We start from the raw sequence: 14,538 nt of genomic DNA, 5'->3' as shown, positions 1-14,538 counted from the left end.
TCAAGTAGGTGCATCATACTGTTCACTGCAGATATCCTAGCTCTGGGAATATACTTTGTCAAGTGGCTATTGGACTATTCTTAGGCGAATGTGGGGTCAACGGAGCCCAGGTTCATCACAATCATTGCCCATTGGGGCTTCAGGGAGGGGTTAATATAACTTGGTAGCTGACATTTTGAGAAATAGGGCAGGTCTCTGGCACCTGAAACCCCAAAGTCATTCTGGATTTGTTTAGGGCTCACTGAGACTGCTACCTTTGCCAACTTCTGTTACCTGATTTTGCCCAGTTTTTATTATTATTCTTTTTGAAATTGGAGCTACAAGGAAAAAGAAATGGGGCAAATGATACATGTTTGGTTTTTATCAAGCCTCTGACTCCTACTTCCGAAAGTTCTCATTGTATCATTTAGGCTTCTGCAGACATAGATAGCTAAAGTCACATTTTCTATAATCCTTATTCATACTTTTAATATTTATTGGATTTTATTGTATGCTATGAATAGGGAAACAAAGACAAAAAGATAAATTTTCTAACTGAAAGGACTAAAAGGTCAATAGGACGGGAGGTATTCAGAAAATTATGACATTAGAATATGCTAGCCATAATGAACTATATTTTTAATGTACTGACTTCATCTTTTTAAGGAAAATCCCTCTGGAGTTAAGGGGAATTTGTTTTCTACTTTAACCTGTTTTAGTGACTTATAACTTTCTTTTAAAAAATGCCTGGGCATACTAAATTCAAATCTAACAACATTCTCATGGCCTTAAAAACTTTTTTCTTTCCTCCAAGGTGATTTTTTTTTTCCTTATAGAGGTAGTGAGGGGCAGGAAGAGTGGGCAGATGATATTTTGACCCCATTGCCCATTCCATTCAGAGAGTTATGCAACCAAGGGGAAAATACATTTTCCACTCTTGATCACTTTTGCTCTTACATAACTCCCTAACAGCTGGAGCTGTAAACTTGAAAACTGGCAGGAACCTAGTTCATGTTGCGAAAGGATAGTCAACCCAAATTTGAAGAGAAACAGCTAGATGAACATTTTCAAAGTGATTCCAGGATTGGTGTTCTTTAACATGTAGTGAGTGCTGGTGGTGTTTCACTGCATTAACCAAAACTTCTTGCCCGGAGACATCTCCGTTTTGACTACTATCACCTGGGTCTGGCCCAGGAGAATGGGTATTTCTTTCTTTTCATGACCAAGGTCTGGTCTGTAGAGCTCCTCTGCCCACAAGCGACCAAAGGGATGCTCGCTGTAATGTTTGGAGTAGATTCATACCCTTCTATCTACTCCTCTTCCAGAAACCTCATGGTCCTCGCTTGAAATATATCTCTGTCCTTCTCCACAATGGTCCTTCCTTCACCTACCTTCCAAAAGGTATGCCCCACTCCCTTGTTTTCCAATATATCCCCCTTCCTTGCTGGTCTCCCTACCTCTTTTCTACCTTCTGCTTCCCCCTCCTTCTCCTAAGTTTTGGATATGAGCTAGTTATCCACTAAAGTGGAAATAAACCTGAAAAGTTACATGTCTGTTGCTACAACTTTTGCACAATGAAAAAAAGTCAACGCAATTAAAACCCACTACTTCAGAATCAATAGCTTCTTAAAAGCTGCACTGACACCTAAATATAGTTAACACCAAACGCAGTAATTAGTTTGTAAAAAGGTTATTCAACCTCTAACTTGCTTCCATAAAATTAAAGGAAGGCAAAATTGTGTTTTTCATAATGAAGTAATTCACTGGAATCACTGACGCTGCATCATCATTACAAATACTTAAGAGTTCTGATGGAACAAGAAATCCAAGCATCGAAGTTTTTTTTTTATGTTCTCCTTTCCTCTCCATCAAAGAACTACGGGTGGGTAAAATTACACCATCCTCAGCATTTGTTGCCTTAAGAGGGACTCCGAATCAGTCTCTGCAGGAACAGCAGGTTGCAAGTGAGGAAGGTGACCCTTGTCACCTTGGTTTATATAGGTGTGGTCGCTGCCAGTTCAAGAACTTCTGCTCTGAGGTACATGAGGATGGCTGCTTTGGACTGTGAGACAGTCGCCCTGTGAGTCTGTGGTTTTCGAGGATAAATGAGTACTTTGCTTGGGGAACTCCAAAGGGCTCCCTCGAGCAGTAAACCACCTTCATCTTCACCTGGAGGCTTCCTGAGCTTGGCACCAGCCATTCTGAATTCTGCTGGAAGACAAACCCAGCCACGAAAGGGACAAGACAACAGCAACAAGGTCCTGTTTCCTACTCCCTTGCTACACCAGGATTCCAACTGCTCTCCCTCTGTCATTGAGCAAAGCCAGGGTTTTTGTTATTCTGGAGGAGCTTTCAGTTTTGCCATGTGCCTCTTCCAGTGCCTGCCTACTTTCCCCCCACCCCTTCTAGGCTTCTCCTTGCGTATCTGTCCCTGCTGGAACCACTCTGCCTGATTGCAGAATGGCACTCGGAGGCCTGGCTTCCATAGACTTCCGAATGTGGAAGCTGTTGATTGTAAGAAATGCCTGAGGCATGAAGGCTATCAAGGAACTCAGGGTCTGAGTCACTCTGATTTGCTCCCAGGACCACGCCAGGCTTCTGGAGGCATCTTGAGTAGATTTTTGGGAAGGAAGAAGTAGGGTTTCTCAGGCATATAGCAAAGGTTTTTTTTTTTTTATTTTTAGTTTTTGAAGAATATTGATATAATGGAAGGATAAGTGAAAGAACAGGTGGTTACTTTGTTTTTTAAACTAAATGATATATAGTTTGCTCATCCTGGCGCTCATCTCTTTAATGGTTGCAGAGTGTATTTTGGTTGTTTTTTCTTTCCCACAGAAAGTCTGCGGCATGAGGCGCCAGTAGGTTAGTCCGGCATTCCTTCAGGCAGAGAGCAGTTCACGAGTCAAGGGAGAAACTCATTGTGAGGTTTAAACTGGCAGGTGCTCCATTGCTGTTAAATATAAGTGGTAAAGATGCTGATGACGGCCACGAAGATGATGGCACTTATGTCGTGGTGTTTGGTGTGGCTTTGGGAGCTGATGATTGCCATTGCTGGCCAGTGGTTTGCATGCAAATGCTGGGCCTCCGCACTGGCTACTGTTCCCCCTCCCCCATTATTTACCTACTCATTCTAGCTATGATTCTTTGCCAGAAATGAGCTGCTATGTCAGAAAGTTTGCTGGCATTTTTAGTTTATTTGTGATTGTGCAACTTGTTCTCAATGGAAACATTTTTGATGAAAGGAATAGAGAGGCCATGTGTTTAAAAGGTGTGTGTGTCTACTTCTCACCTACTAGAGAGTTGATGCTTTTGGGAATTGTTGCCAAACATTTCCTTGAAGTTTTGTTTTTGTTTTAAGGTTTAAACATTTTGCGGGGTGTGGGGGGGTTGGTTGTTCTTGCTTGAAAGGATCTGAGAACTTGATGTGAAGTGAGGTTTTTAACATTTTCCATGCCTTATCTTTATTTCTTTCCAAGCAGCTTCCTCTCCAATGATGATCATGATGACAAGAGCTGACACTTGCTGGATTCTTGTGACCACTCTGTATACTTAATCCTCACAAAACCCTATGCTGTAGATGTTGCTGTCTCCATTTTATAGACAAGAAAGCTGAAGCACTGAAAAGTTTGTTTATGTGCCAAGGGTTATACAGATAAAAATGGTACAGACAGATGTAGACCCAAGCATTCTGACTTTAAACCAAGTTCATAACTTGATGTTACGCAGCCTCCTTTGTTGGTCAACAAAGATTTTTGGAATTCCTACTATATGCCAGGTCCTGATTTAGGAATGAACAAAGCAAATATGGTCACCATCATCTTAGAATTTAGAATGTAGCAAAAGAGATCAATATTAGACTATAATTCTATAAATACTATTAAACATAATGAAAACATAACAGAGGACCTGCTAATTCTATAAATAAGGACATTTAAGGTGAGATCTGAAATAGTATGAGAGAGAAAGAGGACAGTGGTAGGAGAAAGGGTCGGAAAAGGGAACATTTGTCAAAGACAAAGGCTGGTGATTTCCATTGTTCTATGAATATACAGTGACCACATATAATATATAATTACTTTCATTAATACTTCCTTTAAAGTATAGACTAAAAATTGAATCTGTTTATATATATGAGATAGTGATAACTAGATAATATTCTAGTTAGGGAACCAGTCTTCAGTCATAAGATTAAGAATAGGATTTATTATTATTATTTTTATTATTATTATTATTAAAAGCACATAAAGTAAGAAATGCTATAGGAATTATTCTGAAGAGAAACTCCAAGGAAGCCAGAAGTGACTTTGCCCCGTGGGGAAATACACAGAGAAAGATGGTGAACTACACAAGATCAAAACAGTGTTGTCCTTGTATCAGAGCTATAAGTTATGATTATTGTATTTCCAAATAATTCACAAGAATCATATAGTAAATTAATTATAGTGCCAGTTAATTATTTTTTTGTGAAATATATAGGTCAATGGAATGGATAGGAACTTCAGAAACAGATTCAATATGCCCCTCTCACTGGTAGTATGTAATGTAGTTCTTTGCTGACATGCTCAGAGGTGAAGGGGACAAGCCATAGCCACCTAGCACCCAACCCTACATTTTGCAGTTCTTGAGTTTATCAGTTAGTTTTGAAGATGAATTGGCCACTGAAAAATTCAGGGACTCTTTGCTTTATAACTCAATAAAGACATTATCAATGAAGTAGTAATTGATTTTAGTTCTTTGGTGTTACTAGATACCAGGTATTCACCTAAGCAACTTACATGTATTAATTCTGTCATCAACCCTGTTTATCTAATTTAATGATAAATAAGCTTGCCCTGGGCCATGTGGCCAGTGAATAGTAGAGATGAGAATCAGATCCCTGTCTGTCTAATACCAAAGCTGATCTTTTAAAAACCACTGTACTCTAGTATCTTCTGTAGTGAACATGTTGAACTCTTTCATTTGCCTTAGGGTTGCCAGCCTCCGTAGCTTCTCTTCTTTAAGCTGTGGTTGACAGAAAAATGGCAATAGAGAGAGCCATAAAAGTCACTGAGCCATAGTCATTGCTATGGCTTTTCATCCTTTTGCACTTGAACCTTTGGAAAAAAAAATAGCTAGACAAGCTCTAACAGGGTAGAAATGACTTGTACAGAATGTAGGGGAGGATTTGAGGGTTTGAGGACATAGACTGAAAGGCCTGCCACAAGCTTGTTAACAGAGGCATGCCTACTAATCGGTGGCATGTCAGAGCCTGAGCACCAGCATGTGACGTGCCTATCGCTTTCCTGAAAGGAATCCACATGCCCATCCCTGTAAGGCTGCAAGCGCCCCTGCAGCCAGCTGAGCTGGGTGCCAACTCCCGGACACCAAGGCAGTTTCTACCAAGGGGCGAGGGTGACAGAAGGACAGTGACATAATTAGGCGCTGGAGGTCTGTGCAAGATCTGAGATTGTCACATAGTTATGAAAGGAATCTGCAAAATGTGGGCCTCCTTCACATTCGCCACTTGTAATGCTTGATGACATTTGTCACAGAACAGAGGTCCTCCATAAATGTTGATGATTGTGATAAAGATTTACATAACAGCGTGCTGAACGTGTGTCCCTCTTGCCATAAAAAGAGACATAATATAAATGATGCATTGGATAGGATTTTGGCTTTAGCAATTTATAGCCTCATAGAAATAGCTCATAAAATGTTAGGGCTAGGAGGAATATTAGGGACCACAGACACTTTAACTTCTTCATTTATAGGTGATAAAACAGGTTCTAAAAATATAATGACTTCCCCAAGGTCACATATACTTATTTAATATGAATGCTGTATAAACATAAATTAAAAAAATATATAGGAAGTTTAGGACTTGTTTTTAGGAGCATCTTTTTTTGGAAGTAGGATTAAATGTCTGATTTGAGGTCCATCCGTTGGTTCAGATTTTCTACTCCCAATACGGTTGTTACAGGAAGAGTAAATGTTCTGGGCTCCGTGGACATTGCCTCCAGGGTAGCTATTAGCACTTGCCTGGAACAGACAAGCATTAACACGTATTAATTATCATTTTTATTATTATTCCCAAGAGTGGCTTGTGACTATCATTAACACAAGTATCTCCAAATATTTTTGATATGCAACCTCTATTTGTAAAACATTTTTAAGCATGACTTCCTGAAATTTGTTTATGTTCCTATTTATATATTATAATTATATACTGGATGACTCCATATATTATTTATATTATAAAATGCATGAAATAGAATCAAAATGTGACATAAAAATTAAATATATTTGGATACATGGGGTTCATTTTACCAGTCTGTTACTTTTTTGTATGTTTCAATTTTTCTATAATGAAAAAGGAAGTGGCAAGAAAAACACTAAAAATAAGCATTTTATGCATGTACTCCTTATGGATTGTCTTATGGTTTATCCTTAGTTTTCTAACTTGAAAGTAAAGAGCTCAGTCAATCACCTAAGATGTCTTCTTTGACTTCATGAGGAGCATTTTTATAAGAACTCAAAGGCAGCCATGTTCTTCACCTTCCAAGGGAGTGCAGGGTGGCCACAGACAGGCTTCAGACTAGCACATGTCCAGTGCTTCTGAGAGTGGAGTTTGCAAGAGGAGAGGAAAGTCATGCTACTTGGTGTATCAATGCCATGGGGACCTAGCAGGAGATATGCTTTGAGTTCTTCCATCACTTCAATTCCTTCTTCCTGACTCATACCCAACAAATCTCCAAATTCAACTGAATTTTCTAATGCCAACTGCATGTTACTTGGTATAAGTGGATGCTAAATGGTATTACAAAAAGGCTATTCATTTTCATCTCATCCTTTGATAGGAAGTGAATTTCACTCATTCATTTTCATTCATTTTCCTCTCGTCCTTTGATAGGAAGTAAATTTTAAAAAGAACGCCAACAAAGGCGTTCACAGGACTTCACAACAGGGTCACAAGACTTCTTCATAAAGTACCTGGCAGCCAGGACAAAAGTTGTAGCTTGTGGAAGGGACACAAATGGCCTGTTTGGCAACTACAGTATCACACACACACACAACCAGATTTTGTAGACCATCTGGGGAGGAGGAATTCAGCTCATGAGCATTTAAATGCATTTTGAAAGGGCAAAAATAACTCTTAGAAATGAGATTTCTGAAGCAAGAAACAAACACCTCCACTCAGACCTAATGAGAGCCAAGAGGACCCAGCACAGAGGCTGGCTATGGCGAGCTCTAATGTTCCCTGAGTTCCATGGGCTGAGGATGACTGTCTGCTCTGAGTTTAGGAGGAACTGGTACCTAACATTAGCATCAATGTATATATTTTAGAGGTCATTGTTCCCAGGGGTGGATCAAGAACCATCTGATTTTTTTTTTTTTTAAACAAAGTATGGTTTCAGTTGTTTTCATCATACCTTTCTGTCTTTATCTTAAAATTCTAAGTTCAAGTTCCCTTTCAGTTTTATTTTCTAGGGATAGATTTGGCGAACTCTACCTGGTTTCTAGAATGAAGATTCTAGAGGCCAGAGCGGGAAGAACACTGCAGTATGACTAGGACCAGGCCTGGCACACAGCTGGTGTTCAGTTGTGCATGTTGAGCTTTTCAGATGGTCCCAACAGTTCTTGGCAGTTTCTCCTCTGCTCTTGCAAAGCTTACCCACTCCTGGCTTATGAGTCTCCTCAGCAGCTTCTTAAGTTCTTGTTTGTTCTCTCTCTCTCTTCCCCAAATGCGACGTACCTATAAATCCTTGTTCAGGACTCACCTTCTCCTGGGATCTTCACTGACAGCTGCCATATTTTAGATCTCCTTTTCCTTTAGGGATAGTGGACAGGCAGCAGCACAAAGCCCCTACTCAAGTTTCCCTGTAGTTATTCTCTTGTCGTCGTAACTGTAGTTACGTAGCACCAGCTGGACACTGGAATGAATAAACACCAGGCTGGGAGATGGGAGACCTGGGTTTTAGTCTCAGCTTTTCCTCCAATTAGCTATTCCATGGGAGTAAATCATGCTCCCTCCCATATTAATTCTTTCTTCCTTTGTTAAATAATAGAATTCTAGCTTTAAAATTTCACTGTAGTTTCTCCAGCTACACTTTGAAGTTTTCCAGGACAGGAGCCATGTCTTTTATTGGTTTTTGTCATAGCACCTGTGCACTTGACAAGTGCTCCATAGATATATTTGTATAATTCTGATTGTGACCAATGAAAAATGAACTTCCAACTCTTACTTTAAAGGCTTTGTACATTCAGTGCTGCAGTCTTGCTTGGAGCAAAGGTGCTGTGAACACGTATGAGGAGGCAGGACCCAGCAGACATTGCTGGGTGGCCTGGTTCTAGTCCTGGGCAGCCATTTCCTACCTCTCTCAGGTATTTACCTCGTTTTGCCATGTATAACGTGCATCCATGTTTTTGGCCCAAACTTTTAGGAAAAAAGCCTTTTATTTTATTTCAATTATTATTTATATATTTATATTTAGATACTTTTTTTGTATTATAAAGAAATTTTAGCATTTATTATTGAACATGCTATGGTACAAGAAATTTTACACAACAGATAATTACAAAACACAAGAACAGATACAAAGTATTTCAGGTATTACCCATATATAATGCATATCCTTATTTTTCCCCTCAAAATTTTGGGTAAAAATGTGCACATTATACACAGCAAAACAGGGTACCTTTCTGGCCTCAGCCTCTTCACCATTAAAGCTGGTGAGTTGAAAGCTATAACTCCTCTCATTTCAGTTTCCCTCCAAAACAGCCAATCGTCTAGCCTTTGGCAAACTCGTTGGCAGATCCTGTCCAGCCTACCTATCTTCCTGAAATCAGGAGCCTCACGGTCCTGCAGGACAAATGCCACTGTGGAGGCTGTAGGATGTGCTTAATGATAACCTGTACTGTTCAACCCAGTGCCCCTGGGGAAGATGCAACGTGACAGGAAATTCAAGGAAGCAAGTGAAAGGGGCGTGGGGCCTGGGGAGAAGGGACAGGAGCAAAACACAGCTGCTCATTTAGTCCTTCAGCCGGCAGGCCTGAAACACGCTGTTCCGGCAGCTCTGAGGAAGGTGACGAGAAACCTGAGAACAGGGAACTGAATTATCGCAAACGCTTCCAGAGACGCCTCAAACTGGCTCATGTTTTCTTCCAGCCTTAATGACACGCTTAACACTTGCCAGTGCTGTGTGCTTCTCTTGTGTCTGACCAGGAGAGAATCAGGAAACTGGCTTGTGTGTTCACCCATGAAAACTACTCTTGCTCATGAATTGAATCAATTTACAATGAAAACAGAGGACTTGAATATTAAATATAAAACATAACTAACAAAATGGAATGTGAAGTGTAGACTGGACTTGTTACTTTTTGTATTTTGTACAAAGTGTAGCTATTTTTTGATAAAGCCCCAAGCCTTTGTTAAATCAATGATCAACACAGATATTCATACATTCACTCAGCAGATAATTTGTCAGTACCATCACATCAGGGACTCTCTTAAACACAAGGGAGTTGAGATGGAAAAGTGTTAGTTGGCCCCAAAGGCTCTTGCAATCCAATGAGAACACAGAACAAACAGAGTTATGATACAGTGTGATGAGAAATAGTCTCCAGTTGCTTTGAATCTTAAAAAAAAAAAAGAAAGAAAAGAAAGAAATAGTCTCCAGCTCACCTCTTGCATGTTTCCTTCATGGTGCGCCTATCCCAGCTCATAGTTAGTTTATTTGTACAGCGACTTTGCTTTGTCTCTCCAATTAAAATATAAACTCTATACGGAAAGGGATTGTGTCTGAAATTTACACTCTTGTATGCCTCAAACCTAGCAGGGCCTGGCAGTAGTAAGTGTTTGTTAAATGACTGAATTCATCTGTTTCTTGTAGAATGTAGTTGTTCACTAAGGCAGTCAACAACCATGGCTATTTTAACATATAACACTACCTAAAAGCTTTTGAAAGCTGGAATTGCTAGGTACTATAAGATGAAATTTAAAATCATAGGAGGTATGTGTCTATATTATATTATAATGGTAAAGGGCATATATCTAAATAATATTACACACACCTATGGACAACAAATGCCTACTTTATTTTACTTGAAAGGAATGTTCAAAATACAAGCTTGGAATAGAGACACCTAAGGAAAGAGCAGAGACGACCACGCCACAGACTGAGATTTTGCTATAAGCCTGACACCTGTTTCCCTGACCAGCTGTCTTGCTAAACAAATTTCAGGGCAGTGGGTTGTATGTTCTGAGAGGAAGGAAGTCTTTATAGTATAGTTCTTTGCTTCCCTTGCGGGAAGCCGTACTGGCATGATGTTCATCCAGGGCAGGCATTCCCATTTTTCTGGAAGCCCCTCTGCCTCCTTCTGCCCCACCCCCTGTGGGGGTTTGGGCATATGGGAGTTTAACATGCTCGTGCTCACACTCTCCAGTGGGAAGGTCACCAAGCCAGGGAGGACTACGGTCATAGCCCCTCTGTCAACAGGTGCAACCAGCCTAGAATGCTTAAGGGTTTGGGCCATGGCAGGGCAAGGACAAGTCACGGCTGCCAACAGAGAGGCTTAAGCAAATGTGTCACTTAGTAGCTATGTGCTTGTCACTTCCACAGAGCAAGAGGAAAGATCTCCTTCTCTTGTGACTAAGGCAGCTCTACTGCCCTCTAGACACACAACTCCCTGCTGAGGCCGGAGCTTGAAGAAGAAACCCATCCTCTGCCCCCACACTTGTCCCCAAGCAGAGAGAGGCCTAAAGTCTGGGCCCTGGGGGTGGAATGATCATGCTCACTACTTACACCAAAGTCTGACATGGTTCCCACTTGATTCTGGCACAGATGGAAGAGAGCCAGTTAGGGAGAGGGAGGGAGCAGAAAAATCATGATCCTAACCCACACCCAGAGGCACTGTGGGGGTTCACAGAAAGCCTGCGGTGTGTACTTGTAGCTCTGGGCCTGTGCAATTTGATCACGGACCCCAAGAGAATCTACAGGACATTTTATTCCTTATGGCAGAGGAAGGATCTGGAAAGACTGAATTCTAAGCCTCTTCACACCTGGAACAAAAAGTTAAAATTGACGTCATCATGGCACCCAAACTTCTGGATTCAAGAAAAGTTTCCTTTGTCAAAGATAAAAATTGTTAAAAGGTTTGAAACCTGTGGCTATAAAAATAAGACAGTGACCTCAAAGACAACTTAGAAATCCAAGACTCCAAGTACCGCATTTAATCCCTTTAAAATTTCTCATGCTTTTTTGTGTTTTTTTTTTTTGCTCCCATTTCCTCACAGTTGGGACTTAAATATTTGTTGACAAAATATGAACACTTCATTAATCTACATTGGCAGGTTGTAAAGTTGATATAGGGCCAGATAGTAATGAAGCTGGATAGCAGACCCTAAAATGTCCTGTAATATTGCACCCACAACTTTAAGTTATTATGTGTGTTTTGATACATAATAACTAGTATAAGCATTATTATATTCAAACGGTTTTCAAATGTTCCACAGCTTTCAACACTATTACAACTTCAGCAATATTATGAATAAAGATTCTGGAAAGCCTTTTTATTACCAACACCTAGCAATGCTGTTTAAGAGTTACTAATAGCCTTTTATAAATATAGGCAACCTGAGAAAGAGGGACAAGGTAGGGGAAGAGAGAGAGAGAGAGAGAGAGAGAGAGAGACAGAGGTGGGGACCAAAATCAAAGAAATAAATGTATAGCAAAGAATAGAGACAAGGGCTAGATTGAGGGGATTCACCACCACTAGGCATGTCGGATCTGGTTTTAACATCCATGTGGATGAAAGAGAGAAAAAGGCTTTCCCCAGACACATAAAAGTATGGAGAAGATTGGAGGCTTCCACAAACCCTGTATTGATGAAGGGTTGCAGCCATAGTGATAGGGTTAGCTCAGAACTCTCATCCTGAAAATGGGAGCTGGCAAGGCAATGTCTGTTTAAGGTATTGGCTTGGAGGAAAAAAAAAGTCTCTCTGGAAAGTAGTAACCATGGCCTGCCCATACACAGATTAAGGATTTGAACAGATACCATTTGCATGGTCCAGGGAAGTTGAATTCAATAAATTGAATTAAAATACTTCTGAATCCGGGATCTCGCAGGATGCATGGCAAAAGATAATATAAATCTTCTCTGGAGGAATACACCTCAGCTTAGGCCTTTCATCTTTACAGATGAAAACAGCCAAATATGAGATCTTCATCACCTTTTTCAGGAAATAAAGTGATCACACCAAAGTGATGGAGTGGGGAACCCCAGCCTTCATCTCCACCCAAACAACAACAATTAGATGGCTATCCTCAAACAAAAATAGATCTGGGAGATCTCAGGAGTCCACTCAAGGGGCTTCTGCAACACAGTGGAGCAGAAACCCTAAGAAGAACCACACAAAAAGGGCAGGAAGCAGAGTTTCACTTTCCCCTCACCGTTCCATTCCAGCCAGCAGGCCAGCACTGCTCAGTGCCAAGAGGGAACTCCCAGGCTGAGATACTTCCTCTTGTGGGGAGAAGGAAAGCAGTGCAAGACGCCAGCTTCCCCAGCCTTTCCAGCCCTGCATGAAGAACCCACCTCAGTTTCACCCCACCCAGACACTGGCTTAGAGAGGCAGAGATGGCTGAGAACAAGGAATAAGGGCAGGGGATCCTGCTGCCCTTGTCACAAACAGGAGTGACAGCTGTTCTCTGTGGTCTGCTAGGCAGAGGACATCTGCAGCTGTTTACCTGCAAGCACTGGCCCTGAAGCCTGTCATCGCCCTCCACTGCTGTACATGTGTGTGTTGTGAGCCCCCGCAGCTGCAGAAATGCATGCGAACAGCCAAGGCCCACAGAGCTGCTTGTGGACCTTAGAATCCAGCCATGACTCCTGTCACTGGCCTGCACTGCCATGCAGCCTTACTGCTAGTCCCCAGAGCTCTGCATCTGCATGCCGCCAGCCCCAGCTCCCACCACCAGCCTCTACAGCTGTGCACACAGCTGCAGCCAGCTCCTGCAGTCATGCAAGTACATGTAAGCAGCCAGGGTCTTTGCTCCTGCTCCTGACCTTGCAGCCACTGTGGATGCCCCCACTCACGGATCTCACCAAGGATCACACAGTTGAAGTCATGGGCCCTAGCTGCTTAGGTCAGCACAACACCACAACCCCCAGACCCAAAGCCTCCACATGCCCCTACCCATGGTGGCCCATACCAGTAGACCCAGAGTCACAGCACACAGCAGTGTCCTTTCACCCACATTTGAAAGTCTTTCCTTACGGAAAGTCAGTCCAGAAAGTGTGGGTAAGATGATTGTGTTTTCACAGGCCCAGGCACCTATGCAAGGCTACAGGACCCATGAGGAATCAAGGAAGCATGATACCACCAAGGGAACACAGTAGACTGTCAGGAACTGATCTAAAAGAAATTGAGATCCATGAATTGCTGACATCATTCAAAGTAGGTGTCCTAAAAATGCTCAAAGGAAACTACAAGAAAGCAGATAAACAAGTTAATGAAATCAGGGAAAACAATATGAGAACAAAATAAGAAATTCAACAAAGAAAAAGAAACATAAAAAGAATAAAACAAATTTTGGAGCTGAGGAATAAAGGACTAAACTAAAAAATTTAATGGGAACCTTCAGTGGCACGTCAGCCAAGCAGAAGAAGAGGAATCAGTGACTCAAAAACAGATCATTTAAAATTAGCAAGTCAGAGGAGCAAAAAGCATGAAAAGGAATTTTAAAAACACCTACAGGATGTATGGGTTAAAAGAAACAATCTACACATTATGGGGGTCACAGAAAGAGAAGAGAGGAAGAAAGGGGGCAAAAAGCTTATTTAAAGAGATACACCCCAAATCTGGGGAGGAATTTGGAGATCCAAGTTCATGAAGCTCTTAGGTCTCTAAACAAATTCAACCCAAAGAGATGTTTTCGAAGACATTATAATGAAACTGTCAAAAATGAAAGACAAAGAAATAATCTTGAAAGCAGCAAAACAGAAACTAGTCATTTACAAGGGAAGCCTCTCTAAGCCATCAGCAGATTTCTGTTTGCGTCCTTAAAACCGACCCAAGTCACATGGCCATGCCCAACATCAGTGATGCAAGGAAGTATACTCCTCTCATGGACAGGGAGAAGAGAGTGAGTATTTGCTGGGTGATGATACAATCTACCAAATATGGGCATTTTAAATTTTCTTTGTTCTAGTTACATTATAAGTTATATGTATGTGCTTAAATTACATTCACTAGATGTATACTGTTGGTGAAGAACAGTACAATTAACTTTTGTATCCAATAGTGTTATTGACTTCACATTAATCATTTGTCTGTGAATTCTCAGCTATTTTTTATGTATTTTCTAAACTTTTTTTTTCTATTTGAAACATATCTAATAGATAACACAGTAATTAAACTGTCTGTATAATCTCATGATAGCTGAACTAAGGAGTCAAATAGATTATAAAAACGTTGATTGCCTTTTTCCTTTCAGTCTTTTGTATTTATCCTGAGTGACCTGCCTGTCTAGTGTGGTATTACACAAGCTGCAATAAGTAACACTACCTTCTGTAACATAGGGC

The 14,538-nt window shown here is 41.0% G+C and overlaps 1 pseudogene; it reads right to left on the bottom strand.

Moving 5' to 3' along the window:
- LOC129074738 (low molecular weight phosphotyrosine protein phosphatase-like) overlaps nt 1–12,866 on the bottom strand; it is a 191,769-nt pseudogene extending 178,903 nt beyond the window's left edge.
- Nucleotides 12,867–14,538: the final 1,672 nt, after the last annotated feature.

The sequence above is a fragment of the Pteronotus mesoamericanus genome, unplaced genomic scaffold (genome assembly GCF_021234165.1).
Source record: "Pteronotus mesoamericanus isolate MK-2021 breed Mesoamerican mustached bat unplaced genomic scaffold, CSHL_Meso_final contig_50, whole genome shotgun sequence".
In the NCBI taxonomy this organism is placed as follows: domain Eukaryota; kingdom Metazoa; phylum Chordata; class Mammalia; order Chiroptera; family Mormoopidae; genus Pteronotus; species Pteronotus mesoamericanus.
The sequence above is the reverse complement of the archived record's forward strand: the minus strand, read 5'-3'. Positions and strand labels throughout refer to the sequence as shown.